This window comes from Hetaerina americana, unplaced genomic scaffold (genome assembly GCF_022747635.1).
Source record: "Hetaerina americana unplaced genomic scaffold, ioHetAmer1.1.p SCAF_2, whole genome shotgun sequence".
Lineage (NCBI taxonomy): Eukaryota > Metazoa > Arthropoda > Insecta > Odonata > Calopterygidae > Hetaerina > Hetaerina americana.
Genome location: NW_027286763.1, coordinates 67,563,942 through 67,591,052, shown reverse-complemented (window position 1 = coordinate 67,591,052; position 27,111 = coordinate 67,563,942). Strand labels below are relative to the sequence as shown.

The 27,111-nt window shown below is 37.5% G+C and overlaps 1 protein-coding gene across 1 annotated transcript in view; it reads left to right on the top strand.

The window, feature by feature from the left end:
• LOC139687560 (serine/threonine-protein kinase 32B) overlaps positions 1-27,111 on the top strand; it is a 538,955-nt gene that overhangs the window by 172,185 nt on the left and 339,659 nt on the right. The gene's annotated exons all lie outside the window — the stretch shown is intronic.

Genomic DNA, 27,111 nt, shown 5'->3' with positions numbered 1-27,111 from the left:
AAATGCTCGTCTCGTGTACAGCCTCTTTTAATAAAGAGGATATTTTTTTATTTAAAGGGTAAAAAATATTATTAGAGATGATGTCTACTTTCGGCTTGTATTTTTATGCGGGACAAGGTTATTCTCAAGTAATTTTTTAGCTTTTCAATTGCTTAAAATAAACGTTACAACGCATTGGAGTACGAAAGCCACGACATTATTGCAAAAATGAAATTAGTTCGGGTATTATAAGCAAAAAAATGAATTATTTACCATTTAAAAGGATTAAATAAACACTTTTGTTAATTATTTTAATTCTCCATTACATAAGCTATTGTTTCAAAATCCTTAAATGCACTTTTTGCGCAGAGGCATTCAACAAAACCAGTGTGTCTAAAATCTCAAACTTTTTCCAAAACATAGAATGAATTCGTTGGAATGATTTTTTTCTCAGGCATTTGCCATTTATGTCATGAGTAGTCTGTGTTCTTTGGGGGGATTGATTGATTTAGTAATATGACTGGAGACACCAAAGTTTCGACAAATTCCTTACCAGCGGGATGTAAAAATTAATCCTCTCACTTCTGTATTCTCTCCCTCATTGGATTTCTGCTTCCAAACTTATTCTCTCGGGTCGTCCTTACCGCATTTAACCGAGCCTCCCATTAACCTCCTCCGTAGTCTCATAATCGACTCTGGATCCCATCTCAATTTCACATTCTTTACGAGCGGCAACTTACCTGATTCGAAATTAGCGTTTAATTCCTTACTGGAATTAATTACCCTCTCTACCTCTTTCTTTAGAGCTTAGTATTGCTCAACCCGTTTTATACGTTTATGAAAGTAAGAATGGTATTTTCCTCCTAGGAACAAACCTACGCATCATAAAATTAAATTGACTAAAATGCCAGGACATGTGATTAACTCATACATTAATTCATGCGCAATACTGTGTAAGACTTACCTCTTACGTAATGTATGTGTAAATCGCTGCAAAATTGTCCTGTAACATAGGATTAGGACCTTTGAAATTAGAAATTTGTGGTCTTAGCGTTACAATACCCTAGATTTCGTTTGCACATTTACATACTTTTGAATTTCATTATTGTACCTACGTGAATAATGGAAATCCGTCTTTAGCAGATAAATTGCGGAATGGCTCACTAAGGATATATGTTTCTCTATTGATAATTTTTTTACATGCTCGAATTGAAAATGAGAACTACTATTCTGGCTGTCGTATACTAATTTAAATAAGAATGCCTCTCTCCTTTGATTCCCGATTTATTTGGGTATTTTGCGAGTAGGTGACTGTAAAAAATATTTATTGAGAACCAATTTACAAATAATTACTTCATATGGATCTCACGGTGATGGAGGAATTCTGTCTTCATTTCACACGCAAGTCATAAAGAGGCGAGGAAAATTTAGAGTACGTAATTAACGCATTTGGTAGAAATTCCCACAGTTATCGGCTGGAAGCGCCCTAAGTTATCAGCTGCGGGGAGTTCTGAAAGGTTTGAGGAGAGTTTAAACTAAAGTAAGCTTCTGAAGTCGAAAGAGCTGCTCGTAAATTGCCCCAATGAAGAGAAATGGGGCTGGCGTCCCGTGAAGGACAAGGCACCCCTAAATATTGCCACCCCTCCCCACACCAAAACGAATTGGTGTTATGGAGGAGTGGCAGAAAGGTGGTCGAGCAGGTGAGTAGCGTGGGTTTGGGGTAAGTTTTTGAACGTTTATTGGATCTGAGTATCGCGGGCGCGCGGTTGGCAGTCCTGCCGATTACTTTTAAGCCATTATCGAGACCGCGAAATCGGTTCATTTCCCCTTCTCCAAATCCCTCGGATCCAGAATCCGCCCTCCTTCCCAGTCTACCTCATCTCCTTCCCCTCCCACTCAATCCCCACTCCCAACACTCGCTCCTACCTCTACTCCTTCCTACCCGGGACCGCAATTTTCTCCTCAACGCGGGAATCTGGGGAACCACGAGTAGCCTCCTCTTGCCGCCGCATCCAATTTCTTCCCCCTCGTCTTTTCATCATCCTCCCGCCCCCTTTTCCCTGTCTCCAAGCGGCGTCATCAGAACCCCATCCCATTCCAATTCCCTTCAACCCTGCCTGTGTCTCATTGCCACCCCCTTCCGACCCTCGCCACCTCAAGGCTCTTCCGCCTCCAATACTGGCCCCCGACATCGAAAAACACACCCCCTCTACCTCTCGTTCCTCCCGTGTCTTTCTCTCTCTATTCTAGCTCACCGTTTACGCCATCCTTCTCCACTCCGTTCATTTTATTTTCTTCGCGCTCTCTCTTTTCCTTTCTCTTTTTCTCCCGAAGGACTTCTCTTAGGAAAAGTTTCGGATATGGGAGTCTTCTTGCATGGGGATCACGTCCCGAGGTCGGTCCTCCCAGCTTGAGTTGCGAGCTAAAAAATTTGTCGACCTGAATTTTGATGAAATTCACTCCCGAGGAGAGTGGAGATGGGAGCGCGTATTGGTGGTTAGTGCCATCCGGGATGATCGGAAGCAGGAAGAGAACGAGTGTGTTTGTTCTTTCGTGGAAGCGAAAGCGCGTTTTACAGCTTGTTTCCTGAGGCGTAAGCAGTTGAGTCATGAGTAAGCATGTATCTCGTCGGGCATTGTTCGTGAAAATTCATCGCAGCATGCAGGGATTTCGGTTGGATTAATGTTCGTCTGTGATGATTCTGCTGGCCCGATAGACCTTCCGGTTCCTGAAACGATGATTAATTATTCATTGATCCGTTGGGCCCCGATATCTACTCACTCATCGAAAATGTGTCAAGAGCATTAGCTGATTGGATCTTTTTTTTTCTCTAAGCGAAGCTTAAAATCGGGATGCCGGATAGGCGAGACAAATGGTTATCGGCATAATTACCTGAATTGGGAAATCATCTTTGGGGTTTTTTCTGTTGAAACTAATCCTCTACAAGATACATGATTGAATCTCATATTATATTATCGATGGTATTATTCAATTAGTATTATAAGTTTGATTGCCCTTTTTAAAACTAATTTTTGTTAAAAGGGGTTTTTTCCAAATTGCTTTTTACATACAAAATGCACGTCTAAATGGAGAATAGAGTACAGTTTATTCTTATATGATTAGTACGAGAGAGAACACATTTTTCAATAGCAATTGATTATTGCAAGCATATAAGTTTAACCCAACGGATCTTCAAAGAATATACCGAGGTTAGATCATTTTTATGACAAGTATCTGGGAAAATAATTCCTATTCAGTACTTTAAAGAATTTATGTAATAACATATATACATATCCATTACTCTTCTTGTTTAAAGTGGGTGATAAAAGTAGAAAGATGATGAAATGGGTGACAAATATCCTCTTTTAAAGATACAATAATTACAGTAAACCTTAAATATGAAAATTTTGAGCCATTTAATTGCTTTTTAGTTTTATTTCTGTTGTGTAAGTAATATGCTTTGATTTACAGGTGTATTCTTATATGTATTCATAAAGAATATGCAATATATTTTTAGGAGATGGGTTTCAAGAAAAGTTGTAGATGTTTTGTGACGTCTTTTCATCCTCCTTAGTGTTTTAATCTACCAGAACCCTATCTCATCATCCATGACATTCATCAGGGATGATGATATGGGGTTCTGGAGTACGATGATTGCTAGATGGTAAGGCCCTGGTATAATATCTGGTACAGATAAATACGAGGGTGGTCCCGTAAGTACCCGGCCTGACCTAGAGATGGCGGTAGTTGTTTAAAAAATATCACTCTATTAGAAAGTATGCAATCTATAAAGCATATGTTTTAAGTTTGAAGACGCCACGTTGTTTAGTATTTGTTTGGCAGCCATCAATAGGGAGCACTTTCAGTGAATTTGTGAGCATGGAGAAAATTGGTCGTCGTTATGTGATACAATTCTTTAATTTGAAAGGCCTCAGCCCAACCAATATGAAGGCTGAACTGGATTCTACTCTGGGTGAGTCTGCTCCTTCGTTTACACCAGTAAAATATTGGGTAGCAGAGTTAAAACGAGATCGTACGAGCTGTCAAGACGAGCACCGTATTGGTCGGCCAAATGAAGTGACCAATCCAGAAACGGTGAAGAAAATTCACAAATTGATACTGGATGATCGTCCACTGAAAGTTTGCCAGCTAACAGATACAGTAGGCATTTCAAAAAGTGTGGTACATCGCATATTGACTGAAAATTTGGACATGAGAAAGCTGTGGACAAGATGGGTGCCGCGTTTGCTCACACTCGAGCAAAACGAGTGTCGTGAAGATGTTTCAAGGGATGAGTTTTTTCTTTGAAAAGATTCAAGAATTAAAGTTTGAATTGCTGCCTCATGCCAGATTCCCTTGCGTTATTTTTTGCTCGCAAACTTGAAAATGGCCCTGTGGTCAAAGATTTTCCAACCGTGAAGAAGTGATGTCGGCAGTTATAAAGTCTATTTTGAGGAGCAAGGCAGTACTTATTACAAAAGCGGTATCGAACTTATTGAACATCGCTGTTAAAAGTGTATAGAGCTAAAAGGAGATTATGTTGAAAAATAAATACAATTTTTTCCAGAATTGTTTTTTCTTTGTTGGGTCGGGTACTTCTGGGATTACCCCCGTATTAGGGGCCCTAAGCTTCCCGATAGAGACCCCACGGTACTTATATTTTTACCTATGTTAGTAATATCATTATTTACTTCAGAGTTTCAGCGGGTTTGTTAGAAATAAACGTTTTTCATCAGGGCGTGAACCCAATATTACCCGACACTGCCAACAAGTCTTGATAAGTTTGAGTCCATATAGGGCTTTGATGGGACCACTTAGTCCAGACTTGACAGTTTATTTTTTATTTTAACGAAGGAACGCTACAAGGAAGAGGTTATAAAATTTGGGCCAATCTATGAGAAAATGCAGTTTCGCTGCCCCAACCTTTGGTAAAAGAAAACTTTTTTGAAAGTTGTTGGGTTGCGGAGTACGTGGGATGTTTGGGAGTGGTGTGGAGATTGAGTTCGGCCTAGAAATTGGTTGGGCATTGTCTACCCATCATCCCTTCTCATCAATACACCCTTTTATCATCACGTCTGCTCCGTATTTCCCTCTGCTTGAGGAAATTTTCTTCCTATTTACTTTGGTTTATACAGGTTATAATGGAGTTATGTATTATTATTATTATTATTAAAAATACACATGTACTAATAGACATTGTCAGGTGGCACACAAGTCCCAAATAATTGGAAAAGATAGTACATAAAACCAGACTTCAAAACACAAATCTCTTTAACAAAACAAGTGAATCCCCATCCCATTTACAGCCATTAATCAGCAAGAAAAAAAAAGATAAATTAAAAATAAAATTAAGCTATTACATATAATACAATACACCACGCATCAATCAAATTATTACATATATACCTTACATCTATTCTTAAAAGTATACACTCTGTTAGGAAAGGGCTCGAATATTTTTGCAGGTAAGGTGTTCCACTCAACAATTGTTCTATTTAGAAAAGAAAATTTTTTTTATTTGTTCTCTGTGCCCGGCATTTTATCTTAAATTTGTGATCATTTCTGCCTATAAAATTTGGGTTCCCCGCCTCTTTCCTGAGATCTGCCCAAGCTTTCTCCCCCTTCAGAATTCGGAACATCCCACAAAGTCTGCTTACTTTCCTTCTAGTTTCTGGAGGTTCCCAGCCCAGCGTTTCTAGCATGTCAGACACACTCTCCATCCTCCTATGCTTCCCCAGAACATATCGGGCAGCCTTTCTTTGCACCTTTTCCAGTTTTTTAATATGACCTTCTTCATGAGGGTCCCATACAAGAGAAGCGTATGTATGACACTTGCGTCATTAATATGAATAAATCATAAAGAAACTTGACATTTAGGAGGGAATTTATGACCGAGAATTGTTTCATTTTGAGTGGAAATGTGATGAAAAAGATGAGAAAAAACTTTGATGTGTTGCATGGTTTTTCACGGCACGGAAATATGGTCGTAGAAACATGCTCACATGCTTATATTGGAAACGTTTAAAATTTATGGTTTGGAGGAGAAGGGGAAATTAGAGGAAAACAAACAAATTAGTGCCAAGTATGATGAAAGAAGAGAGAGAATTGCTGATGGAGATCCAAGGAAGGCAGGAAAAGTGAATGTAAAGCATTTTGAGAGGCGATGAAGAATAATTACGAGTTGAACACGGTGTGAAAGGGGAGAACGTTAGGCAAACGAGGAAGGGGTAGGAATAGGATAGAAATGTTGGACGGATAAAAAGGGAAGGATGAAATAATGTATCCGTACTGAAGAAGGGTCAATTGTAGATTCGGGTGGCAGGTTGTAATTTGATGGAAAAGGCAAAGAAATGAGTGGCAAATTAATTCAGTCTGTATCTATCCAAAGGCTAACTTAAACGGTACCTAATAATAGAGGTTATAATGACAATACTGATAAATGTAATCACTATTGCACATCACAGTATAGCTTAGTTAGGCTATAATTTATTGTTTACGGGAATTTAATACTGTTTCTTGTTCATTAAACTTTAAAGGAACTTTTACATATTAATGTTCCATAGTTTGAGAAAGTTTCTTTTGTAGATTTTTCGTATATTTTCCTTTCACTATTGGCCATATGATAAAAATATTTCCTGCGTCACCGATTTACCATCATTTAGACTAAAAAATACACATTGAGCAAAATGATTTGCGTCTTATTTACCTAAGGTGAGTTTAGACTATTTAAAATGCTATGTATTGTAGTGAAGTTGCAAAATCTGGTGCAAGTCGTTAGAATAGACAACTCTCTCCTAAGCTTCCATCATAAGACTTATGTAATTTGTATCAATTTTAAAAGATCTTAATTTTTTTAATCTCTCTCTATATATATATACACACACACACACACACACACACACACACACATATATATATATATATATATATATATATATATATATATATATATATATATATATATATATGCACACATATATACATATACATATATACATACACACACACACAAAAATATATATATATACATAGGTGCCTCTTCTGAAGATCCATAAACCTGGCGATCCCTGTCGACCGGTTTTATCCTCCCGTAACTCCCCAGAGGAAAGAATCTCAGCATTTTCAGACCACTACCCGCAGCTCAAGTTTAAGTGGAGGCACCAAAATATTCCTTTTATTAAAAGAGATGAATATCAATCCATAATCTTTGAGATATGGTCCTTATCTTTTCATCTTATTCCGTGCTTCCGAAGTTAGTGACGAGTGAAGACTGTACGCTCTTGAAACCGTGACCTGATTTGCGAAAAAATGGGGAAAGGAATTGACTCCCTCCATCGGACGGGTAAATTTCACATACTGTAGGGAGATCCTATTTCCTCACCCATAATACAATTAATGAGATTGCCTAAGCAGTGTTTTTGACATTATGTACCGTCTGCTGCAAATGAAGAGAAAATAAAAGGAACTTCTGTATTATTTTTTGGGAGGTATTACATAAAAAATGCAAAATACAAAGACGTATCAAATAGTTGGGGTTGGATTATACGACTCCACGGGTAACCATATTAATCACATTATACTTGTTTATCAATATTTTTAACAAAATAAAGATATTGTACTGATAGGCTGGGTGAAGCCAGAATTTTTCCGAGGTGAATTTGAATGATGAAAAAGTCACACGGGGTTCAAAATTAATAATTGTAGTCTACAGCTAAGTGAGGGCTAATTCGATATTTTGAAAAGCTTCGTAATCACATAATAAGGAAGCAAATATGAATTAGTCTTTGTGTTTAGTTAACGCCGACTTTTAGGGCAGCTGTGAGAAAAATAGAATGGATTTGGACTGGTTATTAGGGCAATAGGATCGTATTACTTTTACAAATTGACTTAATATTTAGCTCAATGCTTCTACTGTGATATTCGATTATTTAAATCTTCTTAGCTAATAATATGAGTTATGAGATTATGACAATCAATAACGATACATTCTGGCGGAGAAAAAATATGCAGATTTAATATTTACAATGTTAACCCTCATTGGCTGAGGAAATCCCTTTTATTGTAGATTCTCCATTCTTTAATTATTAGCAATGACGAAAACAATGAATATTTGTAAAAGTTCAGTCGCGCGCTAAAAATCAAGTAGATATATAATACTATATTTGGAGATCAGGATGGTGCGGTGGCTAATGTACTGATTAGCCACCCCAAGGGTTCGAATTCCTGAGGTGACAGAATCTTTCACTAGTGTGTCGATCCCTACTTGGGATTTTATGTGGGATGTATCTCAGTGGAGTCCATGAGATGAAACGTTTAACTGTGTTACCCTTGCCCCTCGTAACCCCTTTTGTTAAGAGAAGGTAAATGCCGAGGCCGGGTTTCTATCCACCCTTCCTCCATTCCCGGAATACCCCGACCTTGAAAAATAACCCACATTGCTTATGGTGAAAATGATCTCAGCTGTTGAATGCTTCCTCTAATAATCGCCACAAATAATTTCGCACATTACAATTATAGTTTCAATATTCGGGTTATTTAGCGCTATTAATTTGATTACAATGAAGTTTAGAGTGATATAAAATAAATATACAATACGAAGGACAATATTTGATATAACCAATGTGTTAGACAGCACCTTCAGCTATTTTACTTGATCTTTTCTTAAAAGAGCTTCTATGAAAATGAGTTTCAACGACTGATACATTATTTTTAAAGTTGTTATTGATACATTTTTATTAGTGAAATCTGCAATAAACGAACATTTACGATCACACTCTATATGAAAGCGATCATTTAGAGATGGATTACTCCGTGGTCATCTAATTTTACGTTACTTTTTCTAACTTCAAAATTCCATACAATAAAGGACAATATAAATTCTTTCAATCCTTAAAAGACATTTTAAACTATTAAATGATTGATTTTTAAGTAATTTTATTTTTACGCGGGACAATTACAAAATATAATCGGTATTGAGAACTTTTTGTAGGATGACTGCAAGTTGAACCCAAATTGTGCCGAGTTTTGGTCGAGGGAAACCCGAAAGTCATTTGGGTTAGGGAATGCTCGTCCATTATCTTGCACTGCAAATGTTCATGTTAAATGGCACAGTTTGGGCTCCTCTTGAGTACCGAAAATTAAAAATCTCATATGGACCCTCAATTCACACGAGTTACTTTTACTTCGCCTCTATTATTTCTATGTTTGTGATAATATTAAACAGAAGCCATTAAATCCTGCCACTGAGGGATCGTGTCCTGGCCGTTTACTTGAATTTCCATTTCCAACAACGTTTGAAATGATATTTCGGCGGTATAAATAGAATCTATAATTATTAATCGTGTTTGATACCTTTTATGATGAAATATGGAGATATTAAATAAAAATGTATTTAAAATAACATATTCATTCCAATTGAGTTTTGTTCCCATTGAAGTGGAAATATCTCCTGCTGTTTCATAAAAAGGTATTTAAATTAAATCCATTTAAAAAATAATCAAATCAAAAGCTCCATATATCTATATGAAATGATGCTTTTTATCTTTATTTAGAGCTCCCAATCTACATTCAAAGCTAAATAAAGGCGTATGTTTCTTGTTTTTCTTAAATATATTTGTCCAAAGCTTGTTCCCTTAGCGTGACCATGACTTGGTAATCAGTTATAATACGATTTGTATGAATATGTCATTGTTTTAGCCTCTAAGGAAAGGAAGGATAAGGTGAGCAATGGGTGTGCCATGAAAGAATTGATTTGGTGCTTAGGTTTGATAAGTGTAAAAGAAATATTTTACACTGGTTTCGTCAGTCTAAAAGAACGGATGGAAGAAGGGTCACCAAACGGAAACACGATAGTAGAATAAATGGCTTGAGAGGAAGAGATGGATAGCAAAACTTCAAGGGTGAATGTGGACGAAGATGAAGTACTAGAAGTTTCAAGGAAAGAAGAGCATTTTAAAAGTATCACAGTTTAAAAATTACCTTGATCGGGTTTTGATTTCGCGTTTCGGTCATGTCAGACAATTTTTAAAAATCTCAAATTCTTACATGTTGATCGATTAAAGGTTATGACTCCATTAAAGTAAATTTCGTGGTAGCTCTCACAGTAATTTGAATTTAACGGGAGAAAACCTTAGGAACATTGTATGAATGTTTCAAGAGAAAAAGAATGGCACAAGAGTTAGAAATAAGTTAAAATTGGTAAAAGTGAGTTCTACCTTAACGCAAAATAAGGTTTTCAATAGCTTTTTCCGCTCCGGAAAGGAGCTGGCGTGAACGCTATCTCATATGTATGAACAAGCTTGCTTGCTATGCTTGTATGCGATTTCCTCTGGTGGAACTCTGACCGGATTTTTCAGTTTGATGGAAGCGGAAACCGGAGCGTAATCACAAGAATACCTATACGCATGGCCCATGGCCATAAATTTTCCTTGAAATTTAATGAAATTCATTTCTTCACTTTAATTTCTGAAAATTCAAATAAATGGCCATGATTCACGCATCAGAATCGGCACCCCTCCCGTCTTTATTAATTTCAGCCCAGGGTAATTTTATAGCTGACAAAATAGTTGAGCTTTGTAATATCTTGCGTATCAATTCATAAATAGCAGTGCGTAAATTGATCAACACGGATAAGGTGAGCAATGGGTAAACAGATCAACACGGTTTCAATGCTGAATTCAAAACAAATAACCTTTTGTTTGTCGTGGTTAGGTCCGACGAGGTGTCCCTATTCATTGATTGATAGGAAAAGTTTTGCAAACCTTAACTAAAAGGTTACACGAGCTGGGTTTCAATACTTTAGTAATATCATCTGGTGTTGCGTCCCAAAACGCAGGCGAGTGATATCGCACATCGACAACGGCCAACTATGTAGAGGTAGTGAGCGAGAGAATTAGAGCGCACACTCCCTCCATATTGTAGAAATTGCTACTTAATGGAGAAATAAGTTTGAAAACTTGTCTGCAGCATTATTTCGCCATTTCAGTTAGTCCTGTACTTTTGATTTTTTTGAAGATTACTTTGGGCACATCTATAAGTTTTGTGCAAGAGTAAGTTGGTAGCGATTGACCCTCCTCGTTACAATTTTGGACCCGTTGAGATTTACGGTGGTTGATTTTTCAAGTTCACTAGGGCTGCCATCCGTCACATGATATAATGCGTTTTATGGCAGACCTCAGCCTTAATTATGGTTTCTGATGTACTTAAGGGTTCAACTTGTCTCTACTATCTAGCATTTATGCAATATTATTCTACTTTAAAAAGTTGAATTGGTATTAAACTAACTTAATGTATTATTGTTTGAAAAAAATGCCGTTTGGCGTAACGCTTCCGCTACTGCTGTTGCTTTTCAAGTGGGAATAGTTATTTTTTCCTGAAATTAAATGTCAATTGAAAATATTTTGATAGGCAATTATTTAGCGTTACCTTAATGAATTTATACAATTAGTTAGTCTTTTGGGCGGAATCGAAATACTTGCTATGAAGTTAGCTAGAATGGAGAGTCTATTCAAAAATTACTATAATTGAAACGAGAAAACGCTCGGAAATTCGTTGGTACTTGAAAAAAAAATATTCTGAAACTTAAGTGTGGAACCAATCACGCAGGAAATTATAATATAATCATTTAAATACCTTAATCAATGGCTGAAATTGTTGATTTCATCACGTTTTATTTTTTATCTATATCCATGAAACTATTTATAAAAGAATTATTGTTCATCCACCGTTTAAAAATTGAAGATAGATATATAAGAATTACTCGAGGAAATTTATAAATACAGTATGATTCTTCCATAATTCAAATGCAATCGAAATAGGATTTAACTCCAGTTGTAGGTTAAAAATATAAATTATATCAGTAATATTTTTTATCAAAGCATAAAATAAATTGGCAAAAATAACTAAATGAACGATTTACCTTTGCATGAAGAATCGGAGAGAATGCCAGGGAAAATAATAGGGCTTAAATTTTTTAAATTAAAATATTAGTAAGAAGTAAAATCTGACCCCGATTCTCGATCAACATGTTGGTAATAACTGTTCTAATAGGTATCTGTTATTACCCGTAATTAGTTGTAGAAACAGTGGAAACACCCGGTGAGAAGCTGGTACAACAAATAAGAGACAAGCTTTTTTGGGAGACGACACTCAAGTGTGGAAGCCATCACTTGAGGAAATTTATATTGAAACCCCCGGCTGCAGTTGCCCTTCCTCTCGTCCTCATCGCCGTCGGCTGACATTCCAGCAGATATTGATTTTTAAAAGCCTTGCCGTTTCATTCCACGGCGAAGTTGTTCAATGCCTGCTCTTTTCCACTCTTTTTCTTCTCACACAAACTTTCCCTGAACCCATCTTTTTTTCTCCTGAGGCTGTCCCTTAAACATGCTCAAAATATCTCATTAGAAGTAAGTGCGTCCATCCACAGGTGTCTACGATGACAATAGTGTTACTCTGAGACCACTAAACAACTATACAGTCCAGCAGTCCAGCAGACATAACGGTTACACCAGCACCTTGGGTTGGTAATTTAATTTTTAGACATAAATTATCAAACGAACCACATTTGTTTTCCGATTAAAAAAAGTTAATGAGGTCAGTTGATTGGTAATTAATGTGCTCGCCAGTTATTACGGCCATTTGGTGAAGCGAAATCATTTTCAGCATACAGGGTTCGTCCGGAAAATAAGTGTACTGAGCTCAGGAAAAAAAATTTATTGCACTTTTACATATCTTAAGCTAATATTCCTCAAAATAGGACCCTTGTGAGTCGATACACTTGTTCCAGCGGCGTTCCCATTCCTGGAACGCTCCCGCGAAGGCATCGTCGGGAACCTCTCGAAGACTCGTCGTCGACCTCTTCTCTGCCCTCCACGAACATCTTGTGCCACCGAAAAATCATGTTTCTGGACATTGCTGACTCCCCGTAAGCCTGGTTAATCATACCGACAGTTTCGGTAGACGATTTCTCAAGCTTTACCGCAAATTTGATGGAATAACGCTGCTCCAAAAACTTCGGCATCGCGTTCCGTGACGTGGGTCGAGCGTGGAGGTTTGCGTTAACAGAGCTCCTCACTACACCACAGCTCAGAGCCGATTGCCTTTTTCAGCGTCGCTTGCCAACATACCCCCCTCCAATCGCAGCCCGTCAGAGCGGTGCTGGGCGCGCCTGAAGCGGCGCGCCCAGCCCAGGAGTCAGTACACTTATTTTCCGGACGAACCCTGTAGTATAATCTTGAAACAAAGATGGAAAATATAATGGTATTAAAAAATAAACGGGTCTCACCTTCCGGAGGATCAAATGTGTATATTTAAAAAATGCAATGAGATTCGCCCTCTACCGAGATTTATGTGATGTAATATCCGTTAAATAGAAAAAAACACCTATTGACCGTGGGGTGCTTGATGTCTCAATTGGGATCATGTCTCAACAAAAATTGGTCCCAGTTTCAAATGAAATACAATTTTAATTTTAGGCCTTTCGTCTTTTATGTACGAGCTTATTAAAATTACCAATAACCTTCCTCGGCAATTTCAGAATTATTGAGTTGGAAGAAGAAGGCTTCCTCCATAATCGTATCCCTGAAGATTATTTTCATTCGCCAATATTTTTGAAGACGAAGCGAAATACAATTAAACGAAATACCTGTAAGCTACAGGGGAACTTCAGCAATCTCTATTCATTATAAGTGGCCAGTTGACTTGAACTATTAAGGACTCGGGCGGATGATTGAACAAATAGTATGAGGTTACCTGAAAGGTAATCCCTTTTACTCATATAAGCATTTTATATTCATGAGACATAAATAGATATTTATTGCACCTAAGATAACTTTGCAAAAGTTTTATCAGCGGAGGAGCCAGGGATTATTCTAAAAGGGGAGTGCGATGCAATGAGGAAAGTCTTTTGAAAAGTTCTTTTTTTAAATATGTATGATTATTTATTTTTGAGAAAAATGGGTCTAAAGGAAAAGAAAAAAACGAGCAATGGTATTTGCGTTTGTTTTAATCTTGCCTTTGTTTCGAGAGAAATACAATTCGTTTTCAGTGAGGGGCGTTATGGTAATCTATATGAATATGGCGGATTCTCCAAAGCATATTCGTAATATCCCGTCGCACTATTTATATTTTACGGCATTGCGATATTGCTATTATTATTTGTTTTCGAAAGGAAATACACGCACATATGCTGAAGACAGCAATATGTTGATAACAACAGCGAAAATACATCGTGTATTCCAAAAAAGTGCACAGAACACGTTCTGTAGACGACATTCGTCGTTGACGGAACTTCGTAGACTGATGTAATAACAAGGGACGCTTGTGACAGACCGCTGCCGAAAAACTGAGCGAAATTCGGGTTGTCCACTCAACTGACCTATCTCCTCCCTCCCCTATCCTCGCAGTGCCCTTTTCATCCCAAGTTCATTCTTTCCTCACCGCCGCTCCAAATTCCTCCCCAAGTTTCCCATCCGCCCCTTTCCCTTGGCCATCTCACCGCTGGTCCGTATTCTGTTTGGGACAGAAAGCGCTGGAAGCTCTCCAGTGTGGTCAAAGTTTCACTGACGGCTGATTTAGACTTCCCTTTGGCCCACTCTCCTTTTTGGGTGCGGTCTCGTCTTTCACACTCACTCCGATGGCTACGCAGTCCCCCCCCCCCTACGGGTACTCACGCACACAGCCACTCAAACAAGGCTCGGGCGCGGTGGAGGGGGGAACGGAAGGCCAAAAGAGTGCACAGCTATTCGTCAGCCGCCATTACATCCCACTTTGAGAGATTTCTTTCATCCAAAAGCCAAGGTTCCATGGGATGGGGGAATTCCCTCCGGCATTTCGCGAAACGGAAGCGTCTGTTTTACTTCAACGTGCGCCGCCAAAAATCTTTAGCTGTTCCATCTGCGGAATTCGGGTAATATCCAATATAAGATTACTTTTCGTGCTCCGTTGTTTCTCGCTGGCAATTTTCCCTCCATCTGCCTCTTCGATGTCTTTCACGAGGCGACATTCGAACGCGCTCACCACGTGTTTTCGTTTTCAAACTGGGAACGACTCGTAAAATGTGATATTATCTCTAACAAACGAATTCCAAGGTACCTACAGATTTTATCGACCTTTTTGGCTTTAAATATGGAAGAGGAATCATTGTAAACCACTGGGGAATTATGTATGTTATTTCCGTAAAACCAAGAGATGTGGGCTCATTTATTGGTTCAGTACCTCAGTTTTCTCGATGAGTTTAATGTGGTAATTGAAGTCCATTGCTCTCATTAAGTGATAATTCTAATAAATATTTTGATCTAATATGATTGTATCTTTTTCAGTAATGCAGTCACCCTACGGTATCTTTTCCATTGATTTTTATAAAAATAATGTCGTTTAATTATCTCATTAAAGGGAGTTAAAATTATTACGCAGTTTGGGAAAATAAAGAAATTGAAAGCCTTGGAAATTCTTTCCTCAGGTAATGTGGATCAATACATTAATATTTTGAAGGTGATTTTTTAAGAGTATTCTGGGATATTGCAATATATTAATCTTGGCCAAGTTACTTAAAAAAGTAGAAATTAGGCTTGTTCATGTGTGCTCTTGCCGAATTGTAAACGGAGATTCTATAAATTGTGCAAGAAATAATATTTAAAACTCCTGGTATCAAAGTTAATGATTATACATATTATCTTAAATTCTATAATTTTATAAATATTTAGAGAGTGACAGCTTCTGTCGGTGAATTACTTTATATTTTTATATAAATCATCAGTTATTATCAGTTTCAAGGGAGAATGATAGCATTTTGTTTAAAATCTTGCTGAATTCAACTTTTTCAGAATTCTTGCATTAAAAATTTGATTGGAGTTTAGCTTACATATTTTCTGATATTTTTAATCTTTTGCAAAATATGATTATATTTCTCGTGGTTGAACTCGGCCAGAAGTGGATAAGCGTACGTAAGTCATTTTCGACTACTGAATTCGCTTTTTACTGCCAGATGAATTGCCACTTTCCATGAAAACATTTCTTTCGAAACCGGAAGGCATATTCGTTCGCGAGTGTCACCTATTGAAATAATTCTTAGAGTCAAGTTGATCACTTCATCGTTAACAAATTGTGGATGTGCCTTTGCGTGATGACTACTAGATCTTTAAATAAATTAATTGGCGCTATGAGATTTAGAATTGCAATTTTTGAGGCTTATATTGATCGAGATTGGTCGTTCTTGATTCGTTCTTATTGGGTAATTATATAAATATAGGAGCAATAACAAAAAATATCAAGGACTGTTTTATTATTTATGTAAAATAGGTTATTAGGCATTTATTCCTAAAATCTCTGCGATAATTTATTTTGCGATCCCTCATAAGTTTACGAATTGTGCCACTGTGACTTTACAAATTTAATCCCTTTTATTTTTTCCTAAAACAAGGAAATTAAATAGTGTTTAAAAATTCAAATATACCCGTTCAGTAATTAATAAGGGGAATTTTATCTGTTTCGATATTATAGTAAAATTTAAATGGTATCTTTTTCTTTAGAGCATAGAATAATATCTTAGGCCATTATAAGGTCTGACGCATTTTATGCATCAAAGTTTTTATGCGTTAGGTGTACAAAATAAGTGACAATCATCATGATTCTAAAGAGTTTGTAACAAGAATTGTGTTCAATGTAGGAAGCTATTGTTATTCAGTAAAAAGTATGCCCTAAACGGACCATGACTGATTAAAAAGCACCATCTTCATCCTTAATGTTTCCGAATGTCATAAAAAGTTTTTGCGATTCTAGGAATCATAGGTAACATTGGAAAGTTACTAAAATAAGATATTAGATTACTTGATCGAAAATTGGCTTCTTGGGAAGTGAGTAGTTACGAAAAAAATCCTATTCATGTCATTCTTATTCTTTGAAATGAACTCATCTCGAGCAGGAGAGGTAAACGAAATTTAAATATTTTATATAATCATCTCGTTATTCTGGATGAATGCATATGAACTTAAAAAAGCTATGACTGGTGTTTATTTGGATTTTCGATTTGTATTTACTCATTAATGAGCTCTTTATTTGAAGCTGTATGATCGTTTTGCTGTTTTCTCCGTAAATACAATTTATAGACACTCATATATATTAGTATTGATTGTGCATGTTAAAAAAATACGCTTGGACAATACTTATTGAGAACGTGTTGTTTGAATTATTGGACGCGGGAAAATTTTACCCTATCTTACTAATGATATGCTTGCGACATTGTAAATTGTTTTGATAGTTTTAAACATATAACGTCTAATATATACTACCTTGATCAAAAAGTTCCCGGAATAACCACCGTGTGGCGCTCCCATCGTTCCGATTTGATTTCTGTTTTTTTTGTTAAATTGGTACATCTGTTGTTGATATTCCCTTTAAATCTTAGTGTCATAACTTGACATTTGCAAAAGTTACGTAGCCAAGAGTACATCTATCTCTGTGTGTGTTGGCGATTTTTTACAATTTCAGAAATGGATTTAAATTTGCAACAACGAACTTGCATTAAATTTTGCGTAAAAAACGGATTTAGTGGCGCACGGACGTTGGAAATGTTGGAAAAGTGTTTCGGCAACGATTCTCTAAAAAAAAACGGTCGTTTACCAGTGGCACGAGCGGTTCAGAAGTGGTCGTGAGTCAATCGAAGATGATGAACGCAGTGGCAGACCATCGACATCGAAAGTCGGTGAAAAAATTGATAAAGTAAAAGAAATGTTGGTCAATAACCGCAAATTAACCATCAGAGAAATAGCGGAGGTCTTGAACATTGCCTATGGATCCGCCCAAGACATTGTGGTTAATGATTTGGGTTTCCGTCGTGTAGCAGCAAAGTTGGTTCCAAACATCAGGCAAGTGAATGGCGTTCACCAAATGAGCCGAGACCAAAAAAACCACGTCGTTTTCAGTCAAAAAAGAAGGCAATGCTGACGGTTTTCATGGATTACAACGGTGTAGTGCATCATGAATTTTTGCCAGAAGGCCAGACAGTAAACAAAGAGTATTATTTGGGCGTTATGAGACGTTTGCGTGAAGCAATTCGCCGAAAGAGACCAGAAATGTGGGCAGAAAACTCGTGGATTTTGCACCATGATAACGCACCGTCGCACAGTGCTATCATTATTCGTAATTTTTTGACGAAAAATGCAACAAATACCATCCAACAGCCACCGAATTCACCTGATTTGGCTCCCTGTGACTTCTTTCTGTTCAATCGAGTTAAAAAACCTTTACGGGGATCGCGTTTTAGCAGCCGAGAGGAAGTAATGGAAAAATCGCAGGAAGCACTGATGGACATACCGAAAACCGACCGTAACTTTTGCAAATGTCAAGTTATGACACTAAGATTTAAAGGGAATATCAACAACAGATGTACCAATTTAACAAAAAAAACAGAACTCAAATCGGAACGATGGGAGCGCCACACGGTGGTTATTCCGGGAACCTTTTGATCAAGGTAGTATGTATGCACGTACACCAAAATAGATTTGAACGGGGTAATGTAGGTGATGGAAGGTGTTGGGAGGGGAATTTAGAAAGGAGTGAAAGGTTTGGAACGGTGTGGAGCTTTGTGACCATACCGATTGACCATGCCTATCCCATGTGTGCTTCCTTCCCTTTCTCTTCCAGTTCATGAAATCACGTGTCATTTATGTAGTTATTCCATATTCTACATTTCCACTCTCCCCTCATCTGGCCACCATTGGATATTCTGTCTTCCGAAATCTCATTTCCATTCCCTCCAACTGACAACCTAGGGGTATTCTACGCTGGTTTGGTACGTGATATTGGAGAAAAAGTAGGAACACCTTAAAAATGACACTTGGCGTCGAAAAGATAGTAGTTTATATTAATGTGAAAACTAGTGTTATCATTTCATTACTATGGGCGCAGAACATTGCAGCCACCTTAAACAGGTGAGCTGAATTGAGGCGGTCTTGATCACTACCATGCTCTGACTATACCCTGATGTGTGAATTTCATACGTCAGTGTGGAATTTACAAATCAGGATAGAGGGGCCACTTCCTCTCCCTGCGCAAAGAGATAAATAAGAATATATATATATATATATATATATATATATATATATATATATATATATATATATACTGTGGAAGGTCGTGGTAGTCCAGTGGGTAGACCGTTGGACTGCTGACCAGAGGGTCCCGGGTTCGATTCCCGGGCAAGGAACTCTGAGCACCTGCAGCTCTACCCAAGCTAAGTTGATTTTTCGGGTACCAGGTCTTCCTGGGAAATCATAACCGGCACAGGGAAAGGAACTGGCCCCCCTAACCTGATGTGTGAATTTTCACAGGCCGTCGGGCTGTGTGATCGTACTGGGTGATCTCTACCATCACCTACTAAACCGACTTCGGGTTGATTACTGTTTTTTTTTACATATACTGTATGTGTGTGTATGTGCACGCATATGGGAGGCCAATTCCAACTTGATGAGACACAAGAGTGGTAAAAACCTAGGATACTAAAAGATACCTATATTAGCCAAATGCAACTCTTTTCGATGTGGTCATCAATTTGGTAAATATGGAGTGAGGGAATTCATTCCAATGCATAAAATTAACTCCTGTAAGCCAAAAATTCTCATATTCACAAATATTGATTTGCTATTTTTTGGAAATTTAATTCAAATTCAATCAGCGAGTAGTGGATAAAAACTTGTCAATCAATGTATGAGATTAGTGTTATTAGGTAAAAGTTGACCGAGCACTCAAAGAGGAGATTTCTGTCATACTTGATGACTATTTTAAGTCTGTCGCGATTTAGAAAATCCTTAATTCATTGAGTTGGAGTTTGGACTCGGAAACTAGAAGGCGGTGATATAAGTTAACGAATGCAATTTCATTCCGGAGGGACATAGTATCAAGGAAATTCAGGGTTTTCTAAGCAATCAGGGAAATGCGCTCCGCTTGGCTAAACGACGTAGGTCCTCGGGTTCGAACGGAAGTATTCCGAAGGCAAAGAAAAACTTTTTTGTCAATCGAAGCGATGCAGAGCTATCTCATCCGCCGACGAATCCAGCGAATAAAGTAAATAAACATCATCCTTACAGTTCGGCGTCCAACTCGATAGATTCCTTGGAGGGGAGAATCGATATGTGTATTTCTATTTACCCCGTTCTCCAAATGTTTCTCCACCCTCCGCCCGCTCCCCGATTCCTCCGCGTCCTCTCTTCCGACCGTTTCTTTCGCATTTCCGCATATATCCTCTCCGTCTTTATGTTTTATGAATCTACTCCCTCTCCCGCTCCCTTCTCCCTCCACTCCGCGGATCAAAGCCCTCTTTCGTCCGGCCCAGTCCACGAGAGCGTCTCTGAAGGCCCTCTCGAAGCCTATCCTTTAAAGAGCGTAGCGAGGCCACTGAAGAGACGCAGTTTGGCACCCTTTTTCCCGCTGGGATCTCTGGATGTCTGCCTGCCACCCGCTCTCCTCCCTCTGCCTCCACCATCACCCCTCCCGGCCGCCACCCCTCCCCGCCGCCACCCGCCCAACCACCCTCCGCGCCAACCCGAAACTGTCTCCCTCCCCCGTTTCACCGTGTTCCGCTCCTCACCTCAAAATCTACCCCACCCCTCTCGTGCATAGCCCCGCAACATTGCTCCCGTCTCTCCCCCAAGTCCTCCTCACCTCCGCCCTGACTTCCCTCCCTCATTTCTTCCGCCTCTCCCATAGGCGGCTTTCGCTCCCCTCCTGCCTTCTCCGCGCTCTCTTGCGCGCCCTTCTCTCACTGTGACATCGCCACGTGACTGACTTTTCCTCCCAATCTAGTTGATGGGCTTCGATTCGAAAGATACCCCCACACCCTTCCCTTTCCTACAACATCCCCCGAGCGACCCTCCGCAAACTCATTCCAAAAATCGTAGCGTTTATCATTCCTCGATAGTAAATATATTTTTTACCATCTCCTTATCCTTCTTCCTCTCCACTCGCCTGCTATTGACGCCCCAAAAATGTGGATATGAAGAAGGTAAGAATGGGAGGAAGGATAAAATAGACGGAGAAGGTTATAAAAAAATGTTCTCCCTCTTTTCCATCTCTCTTTACTCTCCGACTTTCGTTTCGGACCTTTGGGTACCCCCATCCTCGTCTTACCCTCTGCTGCCTCTTAATCTTCCCTTGCGTCTTCCATCGACTGCCTATCGTTATTTTCTGCGTACAATTTTTTTCGATTAGTACCAAGACTCGGTTTATGGGCGTATTTATTTCGGTAATTGGACGGACTGAGACCGTGAGACGTCATGAAGGTAGCGCCTGTAAATTTATGTTGCCATTTTTCAGTTTCCTAATCTAGAAAGTGGTTTTATCCTCCGGCTACTAGTTGAAATACATAAAATTTCCATTATTGTATAAAAAATTTTTTAAATATGAATTTTATTCATCACGTGTTCTGTCAATGGTACCCCGCTTGACACAATGCAATTTTGTTATGCGAGCATTGATAAAGGAATTGTTATATTTAATATTTTTCTGGGAAACGTGAAGACACACAAAATATTGAATTTTCAGTCGCAAAATAACTTTCAGGCCCCCATTGATGAATGATTTCAATCGGTTTCAATGGTTGAAAAATATTTTTAACATTCCCGCCACTTATTCTTTGCATTGCACTTGGGTTCTCACAAACAATAATAAAAATGTATTTATGCCCATGCTTTATAAAACGATCATCATTGTTATTTAAAAATGTCGTTGCGTTATTTTTCTTCAAGTGTAAGAAACTCAGCAAAGAAAGTTACCTTTAATTTGAAATTAATTCGGTCAGCTTAAACTAAAACAATGGAGCATTTAATTTCGTTAAAAAACGACCCTCAAATCCTCATTTCTTTTACTATGTAACATTCTCTTGAGTTCCGTGTTCATTGCCACTGGAAATAAATCTTTCACTCTTTTTCCTCCTTATATGAAGGACATTAGTGCGTGGAATTCTCTTCCTTTTTATAAAAAAAACGTTCAACCTCGGAATTCAATTAATTACGTTACAAAGCGCTGTAGGGTGTCTTTTCTCGAATTAAAAATTTATTGTCAAGCCTCGGGAAATTATTCAATACAATTGTACGATCCTTTTTTTTAGAGTGAAAAGAAAGGTGCTCCCCCATTGAAAACAACGGTGAGCGTTACAAACTTAAATTTATACAAAATTTGTTTAGAGCGTACGATTAAATAAAATTTCAGTCATTCCGAACATTTTTTTTATCATCTAGTATTACATTTTTAAATTGAAATAGGATACCAGTATAACAATACCAACAATGTCACAATAAGAATATTATACGAACATAGTAATTATGCTAGTATTTGCATGGGGCAGTTTAGGGAATAGGTGTGAATTAAATGAAGAATACAATGTATCTTTCCACTGTCCTTAATTCACGTACAACTAGTTTCAACGCTCAAGCGTCATCATCAGGACAGTGCAAAGATACATTGTATTCTTCATTTAATTAATATAAATTTCCTCCAAGTTGAGTCGGGCACAATTGAATAGGTGTGAACTTTGTTTTTTTCAATATTTACTATTCTTTTTTGGATATGCACTACTTTAATTCTCAAGGCTTAGTATACCAATTACTCTACCACTGTTAATAGATACTGACCATATAAAATTAAGCTATGTTTTGCCTGCTTTTTTTTACGCAGTATCGACATTTTTTAATGGGATAATCATGAACTTCAATAATAATCCGTCATTTAAGTTTTAATCCGTGAAATATTGTAACTGAAAAATCAAAAATTTGTATAATTTTATCAAACAATAAGCTAACCTTATTACTGTTAACATTGGTATTATTAGCTTGGGCACAAGGAGTCGGTTGGCCAGCTATTACCAAGTCTATGATTTCAAAGTCTAGTTTCTCTTCAATTCATCATTATGGGGGGTTATGAGTGCATCTCAGCAACTTGGTTCTTGCCTTACTATAATTGTAAAGTGAGAAAGGTGCACGATTCTTTTTATTCGCTCTTGGTCTCCATGTTGAGAGATCGCTAGAGACGGCGCCGCCTCTTTTCAACACGGCGAATCTTGCGCTCGATATCGGCATCAATACAGCTGACATTTCTCAGAAAATGGATATTAGGTGAGAGAGTGAACTCAACCAAATATAATACTATCTATATTTATGGCGAGGATGTGAACCGCTGGATAAACCATAGGAAATAGCTCCAACAATATATAGAAGTTGCGCTGAAAAAATTGGCATTTTTCTTTGATAGCTAAGGTTGTTTTTGTCAACTCCATCTCCATACATTCTGATGGCATATATAATAATAAAAGAGATGAAGGAAGACCTCTGATTTTGAAAATTCATCTTTGATAGCCTCATTTGAGTGTGGTTTCATTCCGTTTCGATGCATACTTCATTTTTGCCCGAAGCGATGCGGAAAGGTCCAATCTATTTTAGAACTACTTCCAGTGTTTCTATTTTTTCAAATTTGTCGCAAATAACCGCCCCTAGCATTTTTTCATCTTGTAGTTTCCCTTTATTTGTTTTGGCGCCATGTGAATGCCATGTCTTCGTCGGTAGCAGCGTTATTACAGATCGAGTGCAATTTACTCGTTTGCAAAGAAACCACGAATCTTATGAAATCGTAATGATGGTATTACAATTTTTCAGTCGCAGTGACCAAGGTAAATATGTTTAAGAAACAAGGCTATTTGTATTTTTTTGCATGGGACTATATTCATTTACTTATTAATATTTTAAAGAGATTTAGTCGTTAAAGAGAGATAGTTAAAGTTTTAGTTGGGGCATTATGTTAATTACTATTAAAATAATATAAATTTTGTCTGATAAATGAGAGGTGTAATAGTGATAATTTCATATTTAAAAAAATATTCTTTAATTTAAACATTCTTTTAATTCCTTCATGATAATGCTTTGATGCATTCTTCCTGAAAGCAAGAGAAGTTAGCAATATTCTTGCATTAAACTTGGGGTGTTTTTAAAGGACTAAGAGTGTCGCTGGTGAATTACAGATGTTACAGTTCAGTAAATATGATGTCTATTAATCAGCATTGAATAAATAGATGAAAATGATGAGCAAATAAAAGCTATAATAGTAGAAAATCTGAGCACGAGTTATTTTCCATTTCGGATTTTACTAAAGTAATTAAGGAATACATTTCTATGCGTGAATAAGTTTTTGAAATTTTAGCAACATCAATTCCGTGTAACAGAGAGAATTTTGTGCATAGAGAGAATGTTGTGTATAAAAAGATAATATATTTTAACGTGTTCTGCCGGTAGCTTTCTCTCCTATAAATTATTTGTACCTTTGAAATCAATCTTATATTTATTGCCATTCAATCAATTGAAAATACATGAAGGGAGTAATACATTTTGTCAGGTTCTTATTTATTGAAAATTTGCATTTTTTCCAAAGCGGTTGATATACAGTGGCGTTATCCTGAAAAAAATGCATTCTCTCTCGTCTGGTGGTGACATTGCCCAAAAAAGTCGGTTTGCTGAGACCGGAGAATTTTTAAATATTATTTCAGTCCCATGTTTACGGCGTGCGGTGCCAAATTTTGGAAACGAATTCCATATCTTTCACTCTAACTTAAAGTTAGGATTTGGGTTCGGGCTAGGGTGAAATCTCTCCCTATAATAGTACATGGTTTCCCTCGGCTCCTAGTTAACAGGTAAATGCATGCATAAGCGCAAAAAGTACAATTTATGTTTGTCCTTTTGACTGTATAATCACATACACACGTAAAATTGATGACTAAATGTGCAGGGGGAGTAGTGTTTGTTAGGAGAGTTGTTTTTCTGAATTAGCAAAATTAAAAAAAAACATTTCTCTCGTCACCAATCGGGACAGGGAATAATTCGAAGAGTAAATCACTTTTAAACTCATTGGTATGATTACTCTCTGCCCTTAAAAATTCAAGAATTAAGGAGTCCCCAAACGGATGGCATTTTACAACAGCGATCTATCATCCTTTTGGTATCCATTTCTAGTTCTCATTCTTCCCTCGTCCTTCCTATCCTCGCAAGTCCAAGTCCGATCCACCGTGAAACCCTGCATCCGCCCCACCATCCCGCACTTTCCTTTCACTCACTTCTCTAGTCCATCCCCTCTGTCCAGGCCCATCCACAGCCATATACTAACATCGCCAGGGTTAGCAAACTTCCTCGAGGAATCGTCGAGTGTCGCACCAAAGGAAGTTGTTTTGGAATTTCTCCCGAAGCGGGAAAGTTTCTCTTCGCTCCAATTCCATACTTTATCTAACCTCGGTCGCCACAATTTTAAACATTACTTTGAGTAGTACTTTGAACACTTTAGCAGAAACTATTGTGTGAGGTAGAAGTTATTTCGAGAAGTGCGCCAGGGATCATGTAACTTGATACACCTAGTTTTGCTATAAAATTCTAATTGGCCATATTACGCTGAAAGCTTCCGCAGTGGACTTTGTAGTGAAGGGCAGAATTGCATTTGTTATAAGAATTTTTTTGCATGTTCATTTGGATGATGTTATAAAACTAGATGTGATGAGGTATCTATGTTATACAGAACGATTTTATACATTATTTGATAGCCTTATAGTCATTTTACCAAGTAAACCTAGACGAAAACGGTGAATTTTAGATCATTGATGGTCAGAGGAGATCGTTACGACCACACATTCTTAATTGTATGTGCCTAATGTCATGGGTATATCCCGTTACCTGGAAAATTAAGAGTAAATCTGCATCCAGTATGAATTATTCATTAATAAAGTTCATATCTACCTTTTAAAGAGAACTCGTGACGGACCCTTGCGACTAATATCTTGTGCGCATCAGAGAATTTCATTTTGTTTCTCCTGCATTATTTCCTTTTAATTTCCTTATAACTTTGGACTACCTTCATACTTTCTGAAAAGTTATTCCTTCCTCTACTTTGCTTACTTAATATTCGCCATTCTATCAAGGCGTTCAGCAGCCTTCCTCAACTACCTTTTTCTGTTTTTTTTTGGGATTTTCCTCAGTAACTTCCTCTCATGGATACGTTGAAATTTTGCAGTTAAATGCATTAGAGCATTAAATTGGTACCTGTGTAAGTTATGTGGATGATGTGTAATAGTTTTAGGACGAGAGAGAGAAGAGATCGAGAAGACATTTAACTGACTTTGTCGGAGTGTGCGAATAATTTTGCGAAATACTCATGATATGAACGCCGCCGATTTTTCAGAGTCCTATAAATTGATTCATTTTGAACAGGTATAAGTAATGTAGTTTCTCTTGAAAATTATTGTAAAGAGTGAACGAGGTTTCCTTCTATTCATCAACGGGCCCCAGAGCAGACCAAGAATGGCGACAAATATAATGTGATATTAAAAATATTTTTCATCCTTTGGTCATTATGAGCCAGGTTTCTATTATTATATGATCTGATGATATCATAAATGTGATAATATCGTCCCTAAATAGCAAAGAAAAGTACAGTTTACTCACAAAAGACATACACTTGAAAGGTGAGTTAAAAAAATTTGATAACTGGAGATGATACAACTTCAAATTGATACCTTACAGAAAATATTAAACGCTTTGAATCGCCACGGAATATTTTGTTTAAAAGCTGATCACTCTCGCCGCAAAATCAAAACTCGATGTGGGCTAATTTCAAAGTTGAATCTATGCAGTGTTAATCTTGATGGAACGTTGTGCAATATTAGTGGAAAATTTACATTTCAGTAAGATGCCTTTCTGTCATTTCAACCTGCTAAATTAATTCTTTAAAATCTTTCTGTGGGCAATGAGACGTAGTCATATTTTTACCTTGTTCCGAAAGATTTACCTGATACTGATTTTACTTATATAAATGTGTAGAGTGTTTTTTATTAGTAAGAATTTCGGTATCTTTTTCCTCGGATTGCTAATGTCCAATTAATTATATTCATGCTAGCGAGTAATGAGGACTTTGATTGAATGAGTTACTCTATTGACTTAGCTAATTAAGTGTTAACGTAACTTCAGTAGTATTTGCTTCAGCACAGTTAGTATTCTAACCCATCTGCATTATTTAAATGTAGCCTAAAAAGCTTTGAAATTTATGGAATATTCTGACGGCTGAACGGTGAAACCCGTGAATATAGAATGCTTCAATCTCAGGTTATAGACCTGA